Source organism: Rhinoraja longicauda, chromosome 7 (assembly GCF_053455715.1).
Source record: "Rhinoraja longicauda isolate Sanriku21f chromosome 7, sRhiLon1.1, whole genome shotgun sequence".
NCBI classification, from domain to species: domain Eukaryota; kingdom Metazoa; phylum Chordata; class Chondrichthyes; order Rajiformes; family Arhynchobatidae; genus Rhinoraja; species Rhinoraja longicauda.
The window spans coordinates 60654395-60679873 of NC_135959.1; the positions used below are offsets into that span (position 1 = coordinate 60654395).

The following is a 25479-nucleotide window of genomic DNA, read 5'->3' on the forward strand; positions in this document are numbered from 1 at the left end:
ATTCTCTACCACAGAAGGCAGTAGAGGCCAATTCACTGGATTAATTTAAAAGAGAGTTAGATAGAGCTCTCGGGGCTAGCGGAATCAAGGGGTCTGGGGAGAAGGCAGGCACAGGTTACTGATTGTGGATGATAAGCCATGATCACAATGATTGGCGGTGCTGGCGCGATGGGCCAAATGGCCTCCTCCTGCACCTATTTATCTGTTTCTATGACCAGATAATTTTCTCTGGGTGCTCTGGTTTCTCGCCGCACCCCAAAGGCATGTACGTTTGTAGATTAATGGCTTCGGTAAAGATTGTAAATTGTTCCTAGTGTGTAGGATAATGCTAGTGTACGGGGATCACTGGTCTGCGCAGACTCGGTGGGCCGAAAGGCATGTTTCCACACTGTGTCTCTAAACTAACCTAATTAGGACTTGAATTGGGACTCTCTGGAAACATTTTAAGCTGTAGTGCACATCTTGGCACACTATCTACATCATACAAGATAATAAACTCTACACTGTCTGTTATAAGTTGGTATCGAAGAATATTTGGGGCCCTCTCTCAAGGATGTTCCCATCATTCTCCTTTTCCCACAACCACATTTCAAGTTAAAAGGTTATTAGGAGAGCTTCTTCAGTGCATAAATGTAATGCCGTGGTAGTTAAAAGTAAAATGTATTTGAAAAGATGAAAATGTCATTAAAACAGCTGGACTTTTCTGAGATTTGAAGTAAATTTACTTTGAAGCCTTGCATTTCAGACAGCCATTGTGGTAGTTTTGAGCTTATGAAACAGGATGACAAATTGCTCTTGCCATGTTAATAACCTCCACTTGAGGAACAAAAGAACAAAATTCATATTTAATATCTTAAAAACTGGATTAATTTCATCCTGATCATTATAAGACCCCTGTAAGTTTTGAAAGTATGTCATTGTATCAGCCAGGCAATGTTGTGTAAAATTGCATTTTTTATGGCAATTCTGATGTACGGATTTTTGGAAAAGGTCCTCTACTTTCCTGATCGATGGGAGAAAAGAATAGCAACTATAGGTGGAGCATTTCCCAGAGAGATACTGTCATATTTCTGATAGTACTAGAAGCAGAGCATTAGGGGCATTCAATCAGGAGCTTCTTTATTCTTTAATCTACACGATAAAGGATTAACACTTTTTTTTACTGAAACCTAGTTGAATATTGAAATTAAATTGAACGCAAGAACCTCTAGTCGAAATGAATCGAAGTTCTGAATAACCTTGTTAATTCAATAGGTTATCAATCTTTACTCAATTTGTCTTAATTCTGTAATGCTTAATACCCTTGATTAACAGAAATCTATCAGTCTCATTTCACGTGACATAGACTGTACAGCGTATTGGGGAAGAGAAAGTTCAGGTTTCTAATATCCTTTGTTTGGAAATTGCTTCCATTCATCACCTCTAACTGCCTTTGCTGTAATTTTAAGATTATGCTACCCTGTTGGAATTTCCCATTTGAGGAACCGGTTTTACTCTTTGTACCTTATCAACACATTTAATCACAATAAATATACCATTTCACTCCTTAATCTTCTATATTCAAGGGAACACAAGATTGAGCTGCATAACCAGTCTTCATAATTTTAACCTTTTTAGTCCCTGTATATTCTGAAGCATCTGCCCTGCATTCCTGAAGGCTGGTGTACCCTTCCTAAAGTTGGATGCCAGACCTTGCCACATTACATTGGAAAAAGGTTTAAGTACAGGTGCTCCTCGATTTACGATGGGGTTACATTATGATAAACCCCATTGTAAATCGAAAATATCGTAAGTTGAAAATGCATATCGCTAGCCCGGGCAAAGATCAAAATTCAAAATTCGAAGTACGATTTCTACCGAATGTGCATCGTTTTTGCACCATTGTTAAGTCGAAATATCGTAAGTCGAAGCATCGTAAGTCGAGGAGCATCTGTAAAGCATTGGAAATGAGGGAGAGAAGGGTCGGGGGGGGGGCAGAAGAGTTGGGAAAGGGGAACAGAGAAGACAAATTAAGGGAGGGAATATCAAAAGCAGTGACGGGACTAGTATGGGACAATGAGAGAGAGAGAAAGAGTATAGAACATATCCCCATGAGTATGTGGTTCAAGGGTTACTAGGCATATGAGTGAGGTAGATGTGTATATGTACACGCATGTCTGTCTGCACACGTGTAGGTGCAGTCCATGCAGCAGAGCCATGTCGCTGTTCATTTGGAGCTTCTTGCCATTGGACCATGACCTCGTGCTATCAGTTCCGTGTAGAGGTTGCCGTGCATTGTCCACAAGGTTTAAAGAGAATTCATGCAATGACATTGTAGATTCCTCAAGATGCATCTATCTTCAACGTCTGATGGACTGCCCTAAAAGAACAAATGCTACTTCTAAACTTGGGCCCATTTTAAAGAAAGCCCAGGATTTCTTCTATACTTTTTAAGTATCCTTTGAGGTATCTGCAAGATTTTAGGACGTTAGTTGAATCACTAAAGCATATATATCATCAGTTCCCAGCTTCTCATCCATTTGTGACTATTTTGATGCATTGTTCTTTGAGTTTTAACATCCGTTTCTCAGTTTATACTTGGAAATAACTATTGTCGTTTAAAATGGTGATTTCAGCACCTTGATTAGCTGCTGGCCAGTATCATTGGGAGAGCATTTGTTGTCATCATATACTAAATCCAGATCTGACCATATATCAATGAAATACAAGGTTATAGTATTGACGATTGATAATGAAGACTAAAGTTGGTTTTGTCTAAGCTTCATGTAAGGTAGAGATTTTGTGGTTAATGCTACCAGCCTTTAAATGTTGACACCATAGTTATTATAAATCAAATTATGAATCTTTACTTAAAGAGTTGCTGGGTTCCAACTGGCTGGTGCAAGGTCTTGCATTTATTGTTCTTGCTGCTTCTGTTAGGAATGTCAAAGCACATTTTCCAAATTGAATAGCTTGTGATTTGACATTATATTGCAATAGAAAAATGCCAAATCATGCAAAGGGGTCTCAGCAAAATAAGGAGTGGATGAAATAATATTTGGATCTTTATGACTTATGAATGTGTAGTAACACGTTTATTGGGACTTTTAAATGTTAAATATGAACTGTTATTTCCAAGTATAAACTGAGAAACTGATATTAAATTCCATGAACAATGCATCAAAATAATCACAAATGGATGAGAAGCTAGGAACTATGACTAGTATAAGAAAATAACTGCAGATGCTGGTACAAATCGGAGGTATTTATTCACAAAGTGCTGGAGTAACTCAGCAGGTCGGGCAGCATCTCGGGAGAGAAGGAATGGGTGATGTCACCCATTCCTTCTCTCCCGAGATGCTGCCCGACCTGCTGAGTTACTCCAGCACTTTGTGAATAAATACCTAGGAACTATGACTATGTTTTAGTGATTTAACTAATGTTACTAACTTTTAAATGTTAAATATGAAAGTTACTGCAATCCTACTGACTATAACCACTACATCCATATCCAAATCAATCATGTACATTGCAAACCACAAAGATCCAAGCACTGATTGATCCCTGTGGAACACCCTCAGGAACAGCATCCAATTGCTAAAACTATCCTCGACCATCACTCTCTATCTCATTGCCAGGTCAAGTTTAGATCCATTTGCCAAATTGCCCTGGATCCCAAGAGCCCTACACTTTGCCCCTGTCATTCTGAGTGATCATTGATCCTGTCCCTCAGCATTTTCTCCAATATCTTCTCTAATACTGATGGGTCTGAAATTACCAGGCTTTTCCCTGCTTCCTTTCTTGAAAAGGAAGTTCGAATGTCACTGGAGCAGAATTAGGCCATTCAGCCCATTGTGTCTACTCCGCCAATCATGCTGATCAATCTTCCCCTCTTAACCGCATTCCACCGCCTTCTCCCCATAACGTTTTGTTCACCCTTACCAATCCTGTTAATCTCCACTTTAAAATTACCCAAATTCTCCACAGCTGTTTGTGTTGGGGTCGTGTGTCCTGTGTTCTTTTCTTTTTTTGCTGTGTCTTGTGACTGCTGAAATTTCGTTCGGTATTTATACCGAATGACAATAAAGTTTTGTTATACTGTTATACTGTTATACTGTCTGTGACAATAAATTCCACAGATTCACCACCCTCTCTCTGGCTAAAAAAAATCCACCTCTTCCTTCTAAAGATATCTAATTTTATTCTGGGGTAGTGCCCTCATCTGGCCCTAGACTTGTGGAAACGCCCACTCCACCCAGGCCTATCATTATTCAGTAAGCTTCAATGAGACCCCCCTTATCCTTTTAAACTCTAGCACGTAGGGGCCTAGAGCCATCAAGCACTCATCATATAGGGCCTGTCCCACTTAGGCAATTCGGCGACTGTCAAAGTCGTAGCAGATCGCCAAATTTTTCTTTTCCCGACGACAATGACCACGACAATGCCGAGTCAGGCCGAGATGACACCGTCTTCAGAAACATTGCGAAATTCCCACGCTGTCAATGCTTCTCCGGCATCCTAATTTTCGCTGAAATCACTGACAACTCGGTAAGTACTTGAGAGTTTTGAACTATAACACCTTGTATGGGTTACTGAAAAACCAAGCTTCACTGTAACAAGGCATAAACTGGATTTACTTCCAGTTTGCTAATAGCAGTATTAACAAAAATAATTTTAAAAGTGGTTAAGTGGATTTTTGTGAAAAGTGTGTGGACATTCTTTGAAAATGTAAGGGAGATGCATATCTGGTTTCTGGGTTGCATATCTGGGTTGGGAGCCCACTTTAAATGTAATGGCTGATGGCCATAAACATCGCGTAAATTCCCACGCTTACCTGACCGTCAAACTGTCGCCTTCAATCTACCTGTCAAATGTCCTGACGGTAAATAAATTGGTTAAACACAAGCATTTTATGGTATTTGGAAATGACTTTACTAATTTTAATATTATGTGCTAACTGCACCTAAGAGAACCTAACAAACCTGGGGACAGCATGCGACAGTACCCACAATAAGCAAATATATCTGCCGACAAGCCAGCTGTCGCCAAGAATTTCAAACCGGATGATTTCTCAGCGACGCGTGAGATCCACTATGATTTTTGGAAGACTCCTCATGATCATGCCCGCGACACCCGGCGAACTGTCGGTGACAGCCTAGTCGCCGGCAGTCGCCTTAAAATCGCCTAAGTGGGATAGGCCCTTGTGTTAAACCAATCATTCCTGGGATCATTCTTGTAAAACTTCCTCTGGATTAATGTATATTATAAATAGCAGCGGTCCCAGCACAGAGCCTTGTGGCACCCCACTAGTCACTGCCTGCCATTCTGAAAGGAACCCGTTAATTCCTACTCTTTGTTTCCTGTTTGCCAACCAATTTTCTATCCATGTCAGTGATAATTGCTCGTTTCTGAGCTTCCCCCCCAGTCTAGTTTCAGTAAAAACACTGCGTCAAGCACTTGCAAAGATTAAAGTTTATTCTAGTGAAATTATAAACGCGTCACAGATCATACGCTGTACCTACTACCCCCACCGCGGGTTCGATCCCTGCTTCTGTCTAGTCAAGCCCTCAAGGCCTCGCCTAGACAGAGACACTCCAGCAGTTCTCCTGAGGATCGACCACGAACCTTGTGATCACCGTCTTTTATATGCCCCGCGAACCTGAGGGCCGAACCACACAGGGGGTTGACTTACACTTACCCAATAACAGATATCGATTAACCCCATACATAACAGACATCTCCCTAACCCAATAATACAACAGCTCAATGCATTGTATTGCATGGAAAGCTCTCGAGGGAAGCTAACAAGGACAAACATTGAAACATGTGCCCTGGAAACCCACAACTTCCCCAAGGCTCAACAATTCGCCCAATCATCAATTAACAGGATGACCGTCTTGAAACATTATACGTATTGTTTCACAATACATTTGCAGCTACCTAATAGGAATAATGCATTTAGGATCAGTTTGCGAAATCATTATATAAGTTATCAATTTAAGGGAAACATGGAGAACACCTGGACCATTTACCATTCTGCATATCAACCTGAGCCTAGACTAGCTGACGCCAATCGAAGCCTGTAAAGTTCTGCTGACAAGGGCTAAGCAATACTGACAAATGGAGGGATTCTCCATTTTATAATGTCTTTAATTTAGCCAATATTAACATCAGTACCCTACCCCCAATTCCAAGTATTCTGATTATGCCCACTAATCCCCTGTGTGGGACCTAATCAAAGGCTTTCTGAAAGTCCAGATACACTATATCCACTGGCTCTCCCTTATCCATTTTACTTGTTACATCCTCAAAAAATTCCAGAAGATTAGTCAAGCAAGATTTCTCCTTCATAAATAAAAACTTGGACCCATCCTGTTACTGCTATCCAAATGCGCCGTTATTACATTTTAATAATTGGCTCCAGCATCTTCCGATGTCATAGTCTGATGTCAGACTAACTGGTCTATAGTTCCCTGCTTTCTCTCTCTCTCCTTTCTTAGAAAGTGGGATAACATTAGCTACACTCCAATCCACAGGAACTGATCCAGAATCTATAGAACATTGGAAAATGATCACCAATGCATCCACGCTTTATAGAGCCACCTCCTTGAGTACCCTGGGATGCAGACCATCAGGCCCTGGGGGTTTATCAGCCTTCAGTCCCATCAGTCTACCCAACACCATTTCCTGACTAATGTGAATGTCCTTCAGTTCCTCTGCCACCCTAGATCCTCTGTCCCCTAGTACTTCTGGGAGATTGTTTGTGTCTTCCTCAGTGAAGACAGAACAAAAGTACCTGTCGTTCAACTCGTCTGCCATTTCCTTGTTCCCCATAATAAATTCACCTGCTTCTGTCTTCAAGGGACCCACACCACATTTGGCTTAACTAATCTTTTCCTCTTCACATACCTAAAGAAGCTTTGACTACCCTCATTTATGTCCGTGGCTAGCTTACCTTCGTACCTCATCTTTTCACATCCTTGCCTTTTGTAATGTTGATGTTGATGTCATGTTGATGTTGATGTCATGTTGATGTTGATGTCATGTTGATGTTGATGTCATGTTGATGTTGATGTCATGTTGATGTTGATGTCATGTTGATGTTGATGTTGATGTTGATGTTGATGTTGTTTGACAGTCTCGCTTGTCTTTAGTTCCCTTAGCTCCCTCCTTTTATTTTTTTTAAATATAACTCTCAATAAGTTTTAACTTCCAGGGATCCCTGAACAAGTTATTCCAGGTGTTTACCCTTGTAGGGACATGTTGGCCCTGTACTCTTAATATATTTCCTTTTGAATACTTCCCACTGTGCAGAAGCCCATGGTCAACCTTATCCAGATCCTGCTATATTGGCTTTCTCCATTTAATTTTTGTTTTTGGTCCATCCCTATCCTTTTCCATGATTACTTTTGAAATAAATGAAGTTGTGGTCACTATTCCATGATTCTCCTCCATTGGGACTCCCTCCACGTGACCACCTTAATTATTCAAGGTATTATTAAGGTGGAGATGAATAGATTCTTCATTAGTACAGATGTCAGGGGTTATGAGAAGGCAGGAGAATGGGGTTGAGAGGGAAAGATAGATCAGCCATGATTAAATGGCGGAGTAGCTTTGATGGGCCGAATGGCCTACTTCTGCTCCTACAATTTATGAAGCTAAGATCCAGTTGTGCTGCTTCCCTTGGTCTATCTATATGCGGTGCCAAAAATATTCTTGCTTTGTGACACTTCATTGCACCACTTTGATACTTGCTTGCACATCCATTTCCCTATCTCCTTTTGGTTGCCTGGATGTCTGTAACACAGTCTCAGAAAGGTGATAACACTCTTTTTGTTCCCAATCTCTACCCATATGGCCTTGTTTGAGGAGCATTCTAGGTTATCCTCTGTCAGTACTGAGTTAATATAGTCATTGGTTAACCATGCATTTCTACCTCTGTTTGCTCGCTTGAATATTTTGTACCCTGGGATATGTGTTGCTAATCCTGCCCCTCCTTCAACCAAGTTTCAGTGACGGCAACAATATAGTATTTCCCAATGTAAATTACAACTTTAAATTCATCCACATTATGAGTTAGACTCCTTGCATTAAAATAGATGCAACTTAGTTTTGAAATACCTTGATGTTCACGTCCACTTATTCTGCCTAATGGGCTTCCTAACTATTTCATCTGTAGGTGATTGTAACTCTCTATCTGAATGCCTACCTTTAGTCCATTCCCCTGCCACCACAGTTTAAACCTACCATAAAGTCACTGGCAAACCTTGCCTCAAGGATAGATATATTGTGCTGGAGAAACTCAGTGGGTCAGACAGCATTTCTGGAGAACATGGACAGATGACAATTTGGGCCGGGACCCTTCTTCAGACTGATTGTAGATGGCCGGAAGTAGAAAGCTGGAAGACAGGAGGGGCTGGACAGAGCCTGGCGGGTAATAGGTTGATACGAGTGAGGAGGGTTATTTGATGGGCAGATGGTTGGACAAAGGTTGAAAAATGAAAAGACAGGTGTGAGACAAAAGGATTGAAGAGTTGCAAATTGTGAAGCTGGAGGAAGGAATGTATGTGAAAAGGGAGGGAGAGTGCAGAAATGGCTGCTAATCCAGGTGGGGCATTGGAGAGTGGGGGGGGAGAAGGGAGTAGGGTGATATGGGGAAAGAAGGGGGGATTTGAGTAGTATCCTAAATTTGAAGAATTTGTGTTTATACCATTTGGGTTGTAAACTACGCAGGTAAAATATGAGGTGATGTTCCTCCAGTTGCATGTGGCCTTCAGCAATGGAGGTGGCCCAGGATGGAAAGGTCAGTATGGGAATGGGAAGAGGAGTTAAAATGGTCAGCAAACCTTGGGGGGACTAAATGTAAGTGTTCAGTGAAATGGCTGCCAAATATACGCTTCGTCTCACCGATGTACTCAAGACCGCATTGGGAACATCATGGTGAACCTCCGTCTCAGCTGGAAAGACTGTTGGGGTCCCTGGATGGAGGTGAGAGAGGAGGTAGAGAGACAGGTGTTACATCCCCTGCTATTGCAGGGGAAAGTACCTGGGGAGGGGGTGGTTTTGTTGGGAAGTGAACCAAGGAGTTGTGAAGGGAGCAGTCTCTTTGGAAGGCAGAAAGGGTTGGAGATGGGAAGATGTGACTGGTGGTGAGATCAAATTGGAGGTGACAGATGTTGGATGTGAAGGCTGGTGAGTTTGCACTTTCCACTTGTACAGATCCCACCTTCACAGCCTGTTATTTTGCATCATCCCTCCAGCCACACATTCATCTAACCTATCCTTCAATTCTTATACTGATTAGGTTGTGGCACAGGAACCCAGATAGAGATTAATACTTTTAAAGTCCAATTTTTTTTAATTGCCACTTTGTTCCCTAAACTCTTGTTGCAGGATTTTGCCCTTTCTCTCTTCCTTTGTTGTTGGTACCAATATGCATCATATCTGTTGGTTGTCATTCCTTCCCTTTCAGAATGCCTGGCTGCATCCTGGCATTGGGGAGGCAACATGCCAAACTGGAGATAGACACAAAACTGGAGTAACTAAGCGGGACAGGCAGCATCTCTGGAGAGAAGGAATGGGTGACGTTTTGGGTCGAGACCCAAACTGGAATCTCTTTTACCTTTCCAGAAACAATAGAATCCCCTACTGACAACACCCTCCCATTCAGTCATGGATTTGGTTGTTACTTTTGTTTTCCTATGGGAGGCCATCTCCCCGACTGTATTCAAGACCATAGATCTGTTCAACACTACAATGGGAGGTGAGCCGGCTCCAAGAGGGACATTGCATAGTTGGGGCATCTGCCAGTGTGTTGCAAATGTGATAGTGAATGAAAGATTCTCTAATTGATTCCTTAAAATTCCATTTACAATTCGGAGAAGGTCTGATTGCCGAATATCTTTGGACCTTGGAAGGTAACAGCAACACATAACAAGAAACAGGTAATAGCTGGATAATCTATTTTGGTGCAGATGAAGGGAAGAATACTGGACACAACACTGCAATTTGCCTGAATTATTTTCTATAAATATCTGTTTGATTGGGTTAGCTTCATCCGTCCGATAAAAGATCGTCCTTTCAGTACATCTTATTGTTGTAGTGCACGTAAGTACACTTAAATGCTGGTGAGGCTTAAATGGCTATTAACTTGGAGGTTACATGGCTAATGATAAGCTCTGCTGACTGTTTGGAAAAAAAAAGAAAAGGAAATCTAGTGATAATGAACCAATTGAAAAGATTTTTCAGTTGATACAAAGCTGTTAACATCACGGCTAAAGAATATAGGAAAGCACTCTAGGGAGCATTCAATTCTGAGTCATTACTACTTATTTCAATCCTGTGTGAGTTGTTAAAAGCCAAAATTTTGTGCATTTTTAAAATTGTGATAACTGCTAAAATTGTAGTGGCTGAAAAATAATGACTTTTATAGATATGACTTCTTGGATCAACTGAATTGGTACTTATTAAGTCAAGATCCAACAGAGTGGTTTTAAGAATTTTTTGATTGTAATTATCTTTAAAGAACAATATTTCTTACTCTAAGGAAAGAAGAATTTATAAAAAGAAGGAACTCAGTGAAATGATGTGAAAAAAGACAAAGTGCTGGAGTAACTCAGCAGGTCAGGCAGTGGGGGAGGGGAGAAATGGGAGCATCTTGGTATGGAATGGGAGGGGGGGGGAGAGAGAGAGAGAGAATGGGAGGGGGTTATGGGGGTGGATTTGTAGTTTGTAAGTTATCCACACAGAATTTGAGGTGCTGTTTCTCCAGTTTGCATTTGGAGAAAACCCAGGGCAGAAAGATCACTGTGGGAGTAGTGAAGTTAAAATGGTCAGCAAGCGGGAGATCCAGTAGACCTTAGTGCACTAAGCATAAGTGTTCAGCGAAACGGTTGCAGAGTCTCCAGGAGGTCATATCGGGAACACCGATATAGTAGATGGTGTAGTAGGTGAGGTTAGAGGAGGTGCAAGTGAACCTCAGTTGTACCTGGAAGGATTGCTGGGGTCCCTAGTTTGAGGGAGGAGGTACAGGGACAGAGGTGTTAATCTCTTGCAGTTGTTATGGGTTGCATGAACCAAGGAGTTGCTAAGTGAACGGACTTTGCGGAAGGCAGAAATGGATGGGGATAGGAAGATGTGACTGGTGGTGCAGATTATGTTGGAGGCGACAGAAAATGTCAGAGGATGATGTGTTGAACGGGTAGACTAATGGGGTGAAAGATGAGGACCAGGGGAACTCTACCCTTGTTCTATGTGGGGAAGGGAGAGCAAGAGCAGAACGACGAGATGGCATGTGATAGTGTGATGGGTAATTTATGCCATATCCACTAAATGGATTCTGGGGCAGTGAACTTTAACTCTCGTACCGAACTATACAGTATAACTTGGAATAATTCATTTTAACAGGACTGCGTTGAGAAGGCGAGGCAGAGAAAGGAAATGGGGATTAAGAGAGGTGAGTAAAGAACAGAGTTGAGAACATTCTCAGTTTCACAGTCTAATATAATTATAACATTTTTAATAGTAATTAAACGCTGAAGGAATGAGATGTCACACATGAAATTAAATTTTCAGTGACAGGAAGTTTATTGCGAAATCATTAAAATTAATGGAAATTAATTTCAAATTAAAATGATCAGTCTGAAGAAGGGTCTCGACACGAAACGTCACCTATTCCTTTTCTCCAGAGATGCTGCCTGACCCACTGAGTTACTCTAGCATTTTGTGTCTACCTTCAATTTAAACCAGCATCTGCAGTTCTCTGCTCCGTCTGTCTCAACCAACCTGATCTCCCGGTGGCTCAGCACTTCAACTCCCCCTCCCATTCCCAATCTGACCTTTCTGTCCTGGGCTTCTCCATTGTCAGAGTGAAGCCCAGCGTAAATTGGAGGAACAGCACCTCATATTTCGCTTGGGCAGTTTACACCCCAGCGGTATGAACATTGACTTCTCCCATTTCAGGTAGTCCCTGCTTCCCCTCTCCATCCCCTCCGCCTTCCCAGTACTCCTACTAGTCTTCCTGTCTCCGACTACGTCCTATCTTTGTCCCGCCCTCTCCCCTGACATCAGTCTGAAGAAGGGTCTCGACTCGAAACGTCATCCATTCCTTCTCTCCTGAGATACTGCCTGACCCGCTGAGTTACTCCAGCATTTTGTGTCTACCTTCTGCAGTTCTTTCCTACACAAAATTAATGGAAATATATGTATTTCTCCAAACCACTAGTTGTTAATTATTTTAGTGTTGGGAGAGTATGTGATGATCTTTTACTTCATTTTATTAAAGCTATTAGAAATAACATTGAAGGTTCTTACTCGACACATTGTGCTGCACCTTAACCAATATTCAATGCTGCAGTATTTCCTAGCACTGCTTTGTTTTCTACCATTAGGTTCAACTGTGTGAATTTCATATTCATTCTTGTCTCTGGATATTTTTATCACTTTTGTATAAATGCACGCTTAATTAGTCCATGTGGAAAGATTTGATAGCATGATTGCACATTCATTTTCTGGCATCTGTATATATGTTTGAGCTTTATTTATTTCTCCAACTATAACTAAATATAGTAAAGTTCACTTCAGGGACAGCTGTATTGTCAGTATTTTTTATTTCTAATGATCACTAAATGAGATATTCTCATTAACTTGCACTGAATTTCACACGTGAATACACTTATTCAGATGTAATCTGATTAACAAAATATACACTTTTGAATTGTCAATGAAATTGATACTGATTTAAAGAAAACGTAGTGCAAGCAATGGCATGCAAATTAACTTGAGCTGTTGCCTTTGATTAGTGGAAATGTTTTTTTAAAAAAGTTTGACAGCTGAGTAACCCCTTTTAAATATTCATACTTTGTTATCTGAATAAATGTGTTTATATTTTGAGTAGATTATGTTGCTGGAAAATTGTTTCCTTTGTCAAATTTGTGCAATTCGTAGTGCTGTCATTTAAGAGTGAAGCCTAGTGTGCAGACAACCGTGGCACCATATAGTATTGGCACTTGGTTTTATAACAATACTAGACCAAGTGGACCCGTTGGGCCCAAACTTCTCCTGCATTGGTGCAGCACCCTCTCCTCACCCCTCTCCCCCTCCCCCTCCTTCCCCCTACCCCCATCCTCCTCCTTCCCCCTTCCCTCCCCCTTCCCATTCCCCCTTCCCCTCCCCTTTCCCCTTCCCCTCCCCCCTTCCCATTCCCCCTTCCCCTCCCCTTTCCCCTTCCCCTCCCACTCCATCCCCCTTATCCTCCTCCCCTCCCTCCCACCCCCCTCCCTTCCTAGGAGATAGATTTAAACTTGTGAATACCTTTAAATGTGAATACTTTAAAAATATAACACCGATTTCAATGAAACTTCTTCCATTAGTACCAAAGGAACGACGGTGAGAAAGGTGGGCCTAAAATTGTCGTGCTATCGTGTACCGTTTTGGCTGCAGTTCAGGAACAAACAAAAATACAGAGGAGAGTTCTAGTATATAGATAAAACCATGTCACTATAACATGATTGACCGGGGGGCTTCATCAGTTTGGTGCTAGGGAGCAGGTGTGACTGATCTACTCATTTTAAAATTTCCATTTGGTCCATGAAGAGGGTGGCAGGGAAAAAAAGAGATGAGTATACCTACCAAAAGTACCAGTGGAATAAAATGGAGCAAAGAAAATAAAACTTTTTTTTTTTGTCTTGTCTTTTTTTCAATGTATACAAGAAGATAATTTGAGGAAGGACATTCTTGCTATTGAGGGAGTGCAGCGTAGGTCCACGAGGTTAATTCCTGGGATGGCGGGACTGTCATATGATGAAAGAATGGAGCGACTGGGCTTGTATTCACTGGAATTTAGAAGGATGAGAGGGGATCTTATAGAAACATATAAAATTATTAAGGGATTGGATGCTAGATGCAGGAAACATGTTCCTGAGGTTTGGGGGAGTCCAGAACCAGGGGCCACAGTTTAAGAATAAGGGTTAGGCCATTTAGAACTGAGATGAGGAAAAACGTTTTCACCCAGAGGGTTGTGAATTTGTGGAATTCTCTGCTTCAGAAGGCAGTGGAGGCCGATTCACTGGATGCATTCAAAAGAGAGTTAGATAGAGCTCTTAGGGCTGGCAGAATCGAGGGATATGGGGAGAAGGCAGGAACGGGGTACTGATTGTGGATGATCAGCACATTGAATGGCGGTGCTGGCTCGAAGGGCCGAATAGCCTACTCCTGCACCCATTGTCTATGTATCTGTGTAGCTATGTATCTGTGATAGGTAATCATTCCAGCTAGTCCCATACACTTGGATTGCAGTTATTTATCATGACCTTTGATCCCCACTGCACAAGCAATCATGAGACCTCTTGGGACACACCTTTTATGAACCCGTGCAACGATTCAGGAAATAAAGCAATTCCAGGATTTTTAAAATTAGATCTATAATAAAAAAATATATAACTAAACGTGTAGGCAGAATCTTTGTACTATTGACAAAGTAATAAATGGGAGTAGAAGTAAAAAGATCCTGGGGTGGACAAATGTAGAGTCCTCCATTCGCAATTACATAGTCCCTTGTTGCCCACAACGTTTCAGCCATTTATTTTTATTGCATTTAGCTGTGACCATTTGAAGAAAAATATGGGAGTTACAGAAACAAGAATATCTCATCAGCACTGACCTCTTTCCTGGGCCCAATTCAGTAGTTTTGGGTCAGTTGGTTATTGCCAATGAAGTGGTGAATGCACAGATTACTGTAATTTTATTTGTAATTATACATCAGGGATTAACATGACTAACATAAAACCAAGACTAGTGTACAATTAATGAATTAATCGCAGTAGAACCTTGTAATAATGAACTAAAAATGCATTTTGCAGCTAATCATTCTTCACTGCATAACATGACATAATGTTTCTTTCATGTAATTTTTATAAATTACTTTCATTACACGTATATAAGGTACTCTTTAAGTTTTGACTATGCAAGGACGAAAGTGTTAATTTTCTTCCTTTTGTAAGCTGCGTTTGTGTCTTCTGATTCTGTAACTCATGTACTTAAATTGTATGGTTTATATATTGAGTTTCTTGATTAGCAAAATTTATAGAGATTGAGTAGACACCAAATTTAGCATTACTGAATACGGTAAATAATTGCCTAGTTTGAAGCCAAAATAATTTTCTAGCAAACTTTTTTCTCCTCAACCTCAGCTAAGATCATAACCTGTCTGAAACCAATTTGTTCACTTTGTAATTTAGCACCTTGCTTTCATTGAGAAACCAAAAATGCTTTGAATTGCTATCTTTGTGATGTAGTAAGCATGTGAAGCAACTGGAACATTCTAACTATTAATAATTACCAATGGGACATGTCATATTATTTGCTGCACGGCTATGCATTAAACTACAGAGAAAGCCACCTCAAAGTACTTTAATTAGAGAGGCACTGGTACCAAAGAAAGACCATAAATTAGACACTATGAATTAAAATTTACAGGTACTAGGTTAAATAACTTTAATTTTCAGAATATTAGCATGCTACATCAACTATCATCAGTCTCTGTTAATATTCCATATTGTTCATAAAGCAAAGGAAATTTACAGCTATTTTCCTTTTACTAATCAATGCCTTTAATACTTCATGCCAAAGAAAACTGTAGAGTGTTCTATTGGACTACCTATCCCGAATACAGTATGTCTTACTATCCAGCTTTGCTAAAAGGGATATATCTCAACTTAAATGGATTTTGGAAGCTTTTGGTGAATTTTGTTTTCATCTGGGTGGTATTTTCTGACTTTAGGAGAGCAGTGTCAATGAGACGTCTCTTGTCAAATGGGTACTTAACCCCCACTTGCTTTATTCACATCCTGAGGACATTTGCAGTCTAATTAATATCTATATGCACTTGAGCGTTTGCTAAACAAAATTTGACATCGTGCCCACACAGGAACACCAAATAACATTAAGTATTTTATGGTGCGACTCTCCTGACTTTGTAAAACATCTAACTTAATGTCAGCAATATCATGAAATATCAACTGATAATACCTCAAGACGAGCACCTCTATCATTGCAGGTCAAACTGAAAATGTCACATCCTTTAAAGCAGATTTCATTTTACCCCATAACACATGCTCTTCAGGACCACAAGACTGAGAGTGAGGGAGCTGAATTCTACAGATGAAGAGTAAAATAAAACTTGTCCTTGATATTGAGTGGGTGAAGAAAAATAGTCCTTGTACATTCTGGTGATAATGAGGCAACTTAACAGCTGACCGACTACCAAAATGTATACTAGAATGTAGAATAAAAAATTAGTGACCAAAGTCAACTGGAGACCACAGGCATTAAAATAAACCACAGCGCTTCACTCATTGAGAACATTTGCATCAATTGAATAGAGAGCTGTTAAGCTGGCATAAAGAAGGGTGATAATTACGTTTGATTTGTACAATACTCCTGGGCTTGCAGTCCTCTAACATTCTGTTAAACAGTTTCCTTGCACTCTATGTAAATAGTCTAAAGCAATGACTATAAGGTCGACAAATAAACTTCTGCACTGCGTCTTGCATTATATTTAAATATTATGTGAATAGCTCAGGCTTTACAAATGTGAAGATTCAAGTAATTAAGACTTCAAGACCCACTGGTTCTTTGTAATATGATGGATACTGCTAAATTTAGTCTTAATAGCGAAAGACCCAATATCACCTGTGATTTTAGTGACAATGTGCACTTTACAACTGTCTAATCTAATTAGATCACCACTGGACGTGGTAGTAATGACATCAGCACGTAATGTCTTTAAAATGCTGAGTTCTTCCAGACTCGTAAAAACTGGAATTCATTTCAAGTGGATATTGCCAAATGATATAGTTAATGAAATCAAATTCTAGAAGCTGAGCAAAATGCACAACAACTACAACATAGTCTAACGTAGACACAAAATGCTGGCGTAACTCAGCATTTGGTTCAGTCTGAAGAAGGGTCTCGATCCGTAACATCACCCATTCCTTCTCTCCAAAGATGCTGTCTGTCCCACTGAGTTACTCCATCATTTTGTGTCTACCTTCAATTTAAACCAACATCTGCAGTTCTTTCCTCCACATAGTCTAGCCTGTTTAGTGCCAATGACTGGGGATGAATTTCGGGCAGATCACGTGCACTTTTGAGTAATGGATTCTATTCATTAATGATGGTACATGTTGTTCTGAGAAATATTTTACCAGCATTGCCATTTGTCTTATTAACTTTATTCATACTATTAAGGATTATCTATGAGATTCTAATCTGAACTGTGTACAAATATATAATTTTACTTGGGAAATGAAAGGTGGCATTCAATTGCCAGAGACCTAGTGTCATGTTGAATGCCTTATATATACTCGAGTCAAAGTAATGCTGCTGAAGTTCTTTGGGAACTTGTCCACTGTGAATAATTTGGACACTGCCACAAGAATGTCTCTCACTCCATCTCTCGCTCTCACTTTGGGAAATCTGACCGCTCGGCTGTGCTCCTTCTCCTGGCATATAGGCAATGACTGAAGAATGCATCCCCAGCGGTGAGGACTGCATAGAGCTGGTCGGGGGAGGCAGAGGAATGACTCCGGGACTGCGTGGAGTCAGTAGACTGGGCAATGTTCAAGGACTGCAATGGAAGTGAATTAATACGTCACATTTGTTACTGATTTCATAAGGAAATATGTGGAGGAGTGACTTCCCATAAAAACCATCCAATGTTGGGGGAGTCCAGAACAAGGGGCCACAGTTTAAGAATAAGGGGTAGGCCATTTAGAACTGAGATGAGGAAAAACCTTTTCAGTCAGAGAGTTGTGAATCTGTGGAATTCTCTGCCTCAGAAGGCAGTGGAGGCCAATTCTCTGAATGCATTCAAGAGTGCATTCAGCCATGATCACATTGAATGGCTCGAAGGGCCAAATGGCCTCCTCCTGCACCTATTGTCTATTGTCTATTGTTCCCCAACCAGAAGCCTTGGTGAACCAGGAGGTCTGCATTCTTCTAAGGACCAGGTCTCTGGCATTCAAGTCTGGCAATGCAAAGTTGCACAAGTACAAATGCGACCCATGGAATCCCATGGATTTTGCTTTTCCACTATCATCATATCATATCATATCATATACCCTATTCTCCATGTGTTTGAAGTGCTAACAAGTGAAAATGCCAGCAGAGATTGATGCCAATTGCATCTGTGCTTGAAGTCAGCACATGAGGTCTGCTTTGTTGCACTCAAGAGAGACCTGTCTGAACCAGTTCCATGCGACAGAGCTCTATGGTGGGACCAACTTCAAGTGGCCCATCACACAGCTCTAACTTGGGGGGTGCACAATGTTCTACTCCCGCTCCTCCACCCATGACCTGCAAACTGGTTGTGCAGCTCAGCATGTTTGGTGTGTAAGGCCCATTCTATCTCACACTGCTGTGTCCAACATATATAGCAGCAGGTTCTCATTTATTTCTTTTAAAAAAGCTAATTTATGCACTGGACTATACAGGCCTGCCCAGGCCAAATGGTTGTAGACCAAATGGTTGTAGACCATGCTTTTGTAAGATGACTGATCACCAGACCAACATAAAGAGAAATGGGGAAACATAAATACGGCATTAGTGGTGACTTTTGCTTTGAGATTGTCACAACATGGACTGCAATAAAGATAGTGTGTTCTGAGTTGACAGCAATTTTAGGATGCTTCCATTATGGTTTCCTTGAGCAGTATGTATTTTGTTGCTAAAACAAATCATTGTTTATAATTTAATTCAGATGAATTAAATGGGACTAATAACTGAGTATATAGATGTGTTAAATATTGGTTAATATGTTTTGGGATGGAACACATCGAAAATAATAAGTACTTGAATATAAAGGTGCCGATTTACACAAAAAAAACACGAATCAATTTCACAATCATTATAGTGACCGAGTCGACAGCACTATTCGTTATCATCTTTGTTTTCTTTTTTCTGGTACGTTTGACTGCACCATCTTTCTCTAAAACATTTCCATTTCATAGCTTAGTGAAGTGTTCTTAGTTTATTTTCATGTTATTTCATTGTAGCTGGTATATCTCTTAATGACTTCCGTTCTCACGAATGGTGTCAAGTTAGGAAGAGGGGATGTTCAACGAGATCTGGGTGTCCTAGTGCATCAGTCACTGAAAGGAAGCATGCAGGTACAGCAGGCAGTGAAGAAAGCCAATGGAATGTTGGCCTTCATAACAAGAGGAGTTGAGTATAGGAGCAAAGAGGTCCTTCTACAGTTGTACCGGGCCCTGGTGAGACCGCACCTGGAGTACTGTGTGCAGTTTTGGTCTCCAAATTGGAGGAAGGATATTCTTGCTATTGAGGGCGTGCAGCGTAGGTTCACTAGGTTAATTCCCGGAATGGCGGGACTGTCATATGTTGAAAGGCTGGAGCAATTAGGCTTGTATACACTGGAATTTAGAAGGATGAGGGGGGATCTTATTGAAACATATAAGATAATTAGGGGATTGGACACATTAGAGGCAGGAAACATGTTCCCAATGTTGGGGGAGTCCAGAACAAGAGGCCACAGTTTAAGAATAAGGGGTAGGCCATTTAGAACGGAGATGAGGAAGAACTTTTTCAGTCAGAGAGTGGTGAAGGTGTGGAATTCTCTGCCTCAGAAGGCAGTGGAGGCCAGTTCGTTGGATGCTTTCAAGAGAGAGCTGGATAGAGCTCTTAAGGATAGCGGAGTGAGGGGGTATGGGGAGAAGGCAGGAACGGGGTACTGATTGAGAGTGATCAGCCATGATCGCATTGAATGGCGGTGCTGGCTCGAAGGGTTGAATGGCCTACTCCTGCACCTGTTGTTTATTGTCTATTGCAACTTTACCTCTGGGATTTTACATCTATTAATCATGCTGTCTCTTGGTGACTTCATCAAATTATGTAGGTTTCATTGCCAAAAACAAGCTGTTGTCATTCAGTGTTCTTTCTCTGCACCCCACTTTGCCTTTGCTTTTGGTGCTCGACTCAAAGCTGCAAATAGATCCAGTAAAACCTTGGGAATGTTGAAGCAATCTTCATTGACTCTCATGATAAACTGCACTCCCTTGCATGGAATGCAATGCTCTCCTTGGTCACCAGACTGTTAATATAATATTGATGACAACTTCCATCCCTGCTGCATATTCTACCCTTCACAAAACTTGCCCAACTTCTTAAGGTGGGCACAAAATGCTGGAGCAATTCAGTGGATCAGGTAGCATCTCTGGAGAACATGGATAGGAAGCGTTTCGGGTTGGAACGCTCTCTCACATTGAGAGACTCTCCCACATTGAGAGACTCTCTCACATTGAGAGACTCTCCCACATTGAGAGACTCTCCCACATTGAGAGACTCTGCCACATTGAGAGACTCTCCCACATTGAGAGACTCTCCCACATTGAGAGACTCTCCCACATTGAGAGACTCTCCCACATTGAGAGACTCTCCCACATTGAGAGACTCTCCCACATTGAGAGACTCTCCCACATTGAGAGACTCTCCCACATTGAGAGACTCTCCCACATTGAGAGACTCTCCCACATTGAGAGACTCTCCCACATTGAGAGACTCTCCCACATTGAGAGACTCTCCCACATTGAGAGACTCTCCCACATTGAGAGACTCTCCCACATTGAGAGACTCTCCCACATTGAGAGACTCTCCCACATTGAGAGACTCTCCCACATTGAGAGACTCTCCCACATTGAGAGACTCTCCCACATTGAGAGACTCTCCCACATTGCCTATCTTCTTCCCTGTCTGAACTTAATTGTTAATGAAGCCTTCAAACTTGTCAATGATACCCATGTTCTTCCTGTTGATGTCCCAATCTCCAATCTTCTTTAAAAAAACATCATTTAATCCCAAATCCCTCTACCCTTTTATTTGTACTGAAATTAATCAACCCAGTGCTTGCTCACCTACCTTGGCTGCCTTGACTCTAATATAATCCAGAAAAAAACTGAACCTCCTGTTTAGATTGATTCAGCACCATGTCAGTTATTATCTTGCTGGCCAGATCACAAAATTCCTTTCAATTGCCCTTTATTTCTTCCTCCCTCAGATTAGGGATGACTTATTTTCATTTACAATTGCAGGGTCCTGAGATGCCCATTGAATCCTATGTTAGATCTCTACCCTCTATCAAAGATTGGATTGGTATTAAGTGATGAAATAGATGCTACATGGCTTTCACTGTTCTTGTATCTTGTGGTCATCATTTCCGAAGAGCCCACCAGCGACTGTACTGGAAGTATCCTATACCCACTAGGGACAATTCTTTAACACTCTCCTATACCCACTAGGGACATTTTTTTAAACATTTACCAAGCCAATTAACCTACGTCTTTGGAGTGTGGGAGGAAACCGAAGATCTCGGAGAAAACCCACGCAGATCACGGGAAGACGTACAAATTCCGTACAGACAGCACCCGTAGTCAGGATCGAACCCGGGTCACCAGCGCTGCATTCGCTGTAAGGCAGCAACTCTACCGGTGCACCACCGTGACCGCCCTGTGATTATGCTCCTTCTGCTTATTGGATCAATTTGTGTGTGCCCACTTTGAAAGTCTCAGTGTATTCTGTATCACCTGGTTTTTATCCGATTTGTGTTGAGTTTGCATGTCCTCTCTGGGACCACATGGGTTTCTTCCAGGTCCTCTGGTTTCTCCCACAGCTCAAAAAGGTGTAGGTTCATAGATTAACAGGGCAAGCCCCTTAGTGTGTGGGTGAGTATTAGAATCCAGGAGGATTTGTTGGGAATTTGGGGAGAATAAAGTGGATTAAGATGGGATTAGTGTAAATGGGTGCGTGATGGTCTCCATGGACTTGGTGGGCTGTAGAGTATATTTGTCATTGGGAAAGCAAATGGACACATAGTCCGATTAGTAGAAGTGAGTGTGAACTGTGCCTTGATGTTGGCCTGAGGAAGACTGCTGATATTGGTTTACGTTCCATCCCAATGTATTTGAAGTGCAGGTGTTGTTGTAAGGTAGGAAATAGCAGCTGTCCTGGTTAATGTTCATCCTTCATATAACATTAACAAAAAAAAACTAATTTAGAAATGCAAATTCTATCAGCGAACTGGACAATAGCCAATATAACACCACCTCAAAATCGTAACCATAACCTAACTTGTATAATATCAATTGCAGGCAAATCTATAATTTGTGAATACAAGTTAATTACAGGTTTAATAGGCCATTTGGCTTATCATATTTCACCCATTTGTCTTGTCATAATTTCCTCATCCTGCCTTTTCAATGCATTGTCCAGTCATCTCTGCAATGATTCTAGATTTTTGTAACTAGATTTCCCGTGGGTAAGGTAATGAATGTAACAAGACAATCATAGAGATATCTGTACTGTATATCATACACTGAGATCTCTATGAATAATTCAAAATTTAGATGGTGAGGATGAAAATAATGACAGTATAAAACTTTTAAAAATCACTAGATTGTTTATGGTTATTAAACCCTGGTTGGAAACGCCCTGAAGTATTTTTATGTGACCATGTAAAGCAGTGCTGTTCAGTGTGTGTAAAAATGTGTTAAAAACTTGCACTCCTCTCAGACCTCACACTGATGAAGCTGCAACTGATTCTTAGATAGTAATGGAGTTTTCTTTTGAAAATTCATTGAAGAAATGCTAGTCTTTCCCCCTCTCTCACATTGTCCTTCATCACATTCCTGTTTTCTTTGTTGTATTTCACCAGGTAGTTATTTAAAACTTGCTTTCATAGCTGAGTCACGTGCCTTGGAATTGTCTCAGGATTGTTTCAGTTTATTCCCAGTGAATTCTAGTTGAAAAGCCCCTCTCTTGTTACAGATCCAGCCACGATTTTGTGCATCTTGATGATATTCGGTGTTCCGTAGAGCAGTTTTGTTGCTGTCTCTGAAGAACCGCAGTCCATTCCAAGCGCTGCCACATGGCTACTCATATCCTTGGCAGTGTTGGCCTGCACTTGAACAGTAACGTCCTGGCTCATTCACTTGCCTAGTTCATTGACATTGAACCAAGCGCAGGTGCGTGGTCGCGTGCAACACAGGTACTTGGTCAGAACTGGAGTCAGGAATGTGGGCAAAGTTTGCAGCGTGAACAGGGATCTGCAGTGCCTTTCAATGCTTCAGTTTTGTTTGACAGCTGAAACGTAGGTGGTAGTTGTATCCATAGTGTTTGACTGCCATATGTCATTGAAGGTATATGCCATTGCGATCTATGTTTGTTGGTAATCCGGGGTAACTCCGTGCCCCTGTCATAGAGTCATAGTGATACAGTGTAGGAACCGGCCCTTTGGCCCAACTTGTCCACACCAGCCAACATGTCCCTGTGCTACACTAGTCCCACCTGCCTGCGTATGGTCCATATCCTTCCAAGCCTGTCCTATCCATGTACCTGTCTAACTGTTTCTTAAATATTGGGATAGTCCCAGTCTCAACTACATCCTCTGGCAGCTTGTTCCATACGCCCTTTATGTGGAAAAACTTACCCCTCGGATTCCTATTAAATCTTTTCCCCTTCACCTTAAACCTATGTCCTCTGGTTCTCGATTCACCTACTCTGGGCAAGAGATTCTGTGCATCTACCCGATCTATTCCCCTCATGATTTTATACACCTTTACAAGATCACCCCTCATCCTCCTGCGCTCCAAGGAATAGAGACCCAACCTACGCCTATGACTCAGACTCTAGTTCTGGCAACATTTCGTAAATCTTCTCTGCACCCTTTCCAGCTTGACAATATCTATCCTATAACACGGTGCCCAGAACTGAACACAATGTCACCCATTCCTTCTCTCCCGAGATACTGCCTGACCTGCTTAGTTACTCCAGCATTTTGTGAATAAATCGATTTGTACCAGCATCTGCAGTTATTTTCTTATACTCTAAATGTGGAGTCACCAATGTCTTATACAACTGCAACATGACCTCCCTTGTCCATCATATCCAAGCCTGCACTCGAACAGTGACGTCCTGGCAATGCACATGCCTAGTTCATTCACTCATTAACCAAGGTAGCTGTGTACCTGGTGTCGGCAATGCGGGCAAGGTTTGCAGCGTAAACCGGGATCACCAGTGCCTTTTATGCTTCAGCTTATTTTGATGGCCGAAACATAGGTGGTAGTTTTATCCATGGTGTATTTGACTGCCATATGCCATTGCAGTTAGATGCCATTGCCAGGAGCACTCTCTGTGTTTGTTAGGAATCCAGGTAACTCCGTGCACCTGTCCTTCGTGATTAATCTAACCTTTTGGGGCATACTTTTTTTGTCCCCATTTATCCTCTCCATTCTCTTTCCTCTCCCTCCTTATCTGTCATTTTATTTCCATTCTTCAGTACCTTGATCTCATTTCAAATCCCAGTCCTTTACTTTCCCCTCTATAATCAAATACTTAATTTTTAAGCCTACAGACGAAGCTTTGTCATGAACACATTTCCCCCACACGCTAAACATGACACAAGATTGAGATTTTATTCCTTCACCTCCACTTTTTTTTGTAAGAGCTTCCTGGAAGTTTTATCTGGTCTCTCCAAATCTACACATTGTGAACTGTTTGTTTTACATTGGCAGTCTCCTTATTCACTTTAACCTGCCTCCTTTTGAACCTGCAGCACTTGGGTATCACGGATCTAACCTAGAAAGGTCATCTTTCATTGTATCTCTTTGTACAATGATGTGGATAGAGAACTGGCTGGCAGACAGGAAGCAAAGAGTAGGAATAAACGGGTCCTTTTCAGAATGGCAGGCAGTGACTAGTGGGGTACCGCAAGGTTCAGTGCTGGGACCCCAGCTATTTACAATATATATTAATGATTTGGACGAGGGAATTGAATGCAACATCTCCAAGTTAGCGGATGACACGAAGCTGGGGGGCAGTGTTAGCTGTGAGGAGGATGCTAGGAGGCTGCAACGTGACTTGGATAGGTTAGGTGAGTGGGCAAATGCATGGCAGATGCAGTATAATGTGGATAAATGTGAGGTTATCCACTTTGGTGGCAAGAACAGGAAAGCAGATTATTATCTGAATGGTGGCCGATTAGGAGAAGGGGAGATGCAACGAGACCTGGGTGTTGTGGTACACCAGTCATTGAAAGTAGGCATGCAGGTGCAGCAGGCAGTGAAGAAAGCGAATGGTATGTTGGCATTCATAGCGAGGGGATTTGAGTATATGAGCAGGGAGGTTCTGCTGCAGTTGTACAGGGCATTGGTGAGACCACACCTGGAGTATTGTGTACAGTTATGGTCTCCTAATCTGAGGAAATACATTCTTGCCACAGAGGGAGTACAGAGAAGGTTCACCAGATTGATTCCTGGGATGGCAGGACTTTCATATGAAGAAAGACTGGATAGACTCGGCTTGTACTCGCTGGAATTTAGAAGACTGAGGGGGGATCTTATAGAAACTTACAAAATTCTTCAGGGGTTGGACAGGCTAGATGCAGGAAGATTGTGCCCGATGTTGGGGAAGTCCAGAACAAAAGGTCACAGTTTA

At 41.5% G+C, this 25479-nt stretch overlaps 1 protein-coding gene across 7 annotated transcripts in view; it reads left to right on the forward strand.

Moving 5' to 3' along the window:
• The window catches only part of LOC144595325 (protocadherin Fat 3-like), a 588884-nt gene that overhangs the window by 65429 nt on the left and 497976 nt on the right, over positions 1–25479 (forward strand). The window contains exon 2 of one of the 7 annotated variants that reach the window (XM_078402696.1): positions 11386–11434. The exons of the other annotated variants lie outside the window; for them this stretch is intronic. The gene's annotated coding sequence lies outside the window, so the exon portion shown is untranslated. The remainder of the gene's footprint in view (positions 1–11385; positions 11435–25479) is intronic. 7 annotated transcript variants of the gene reach the window in all.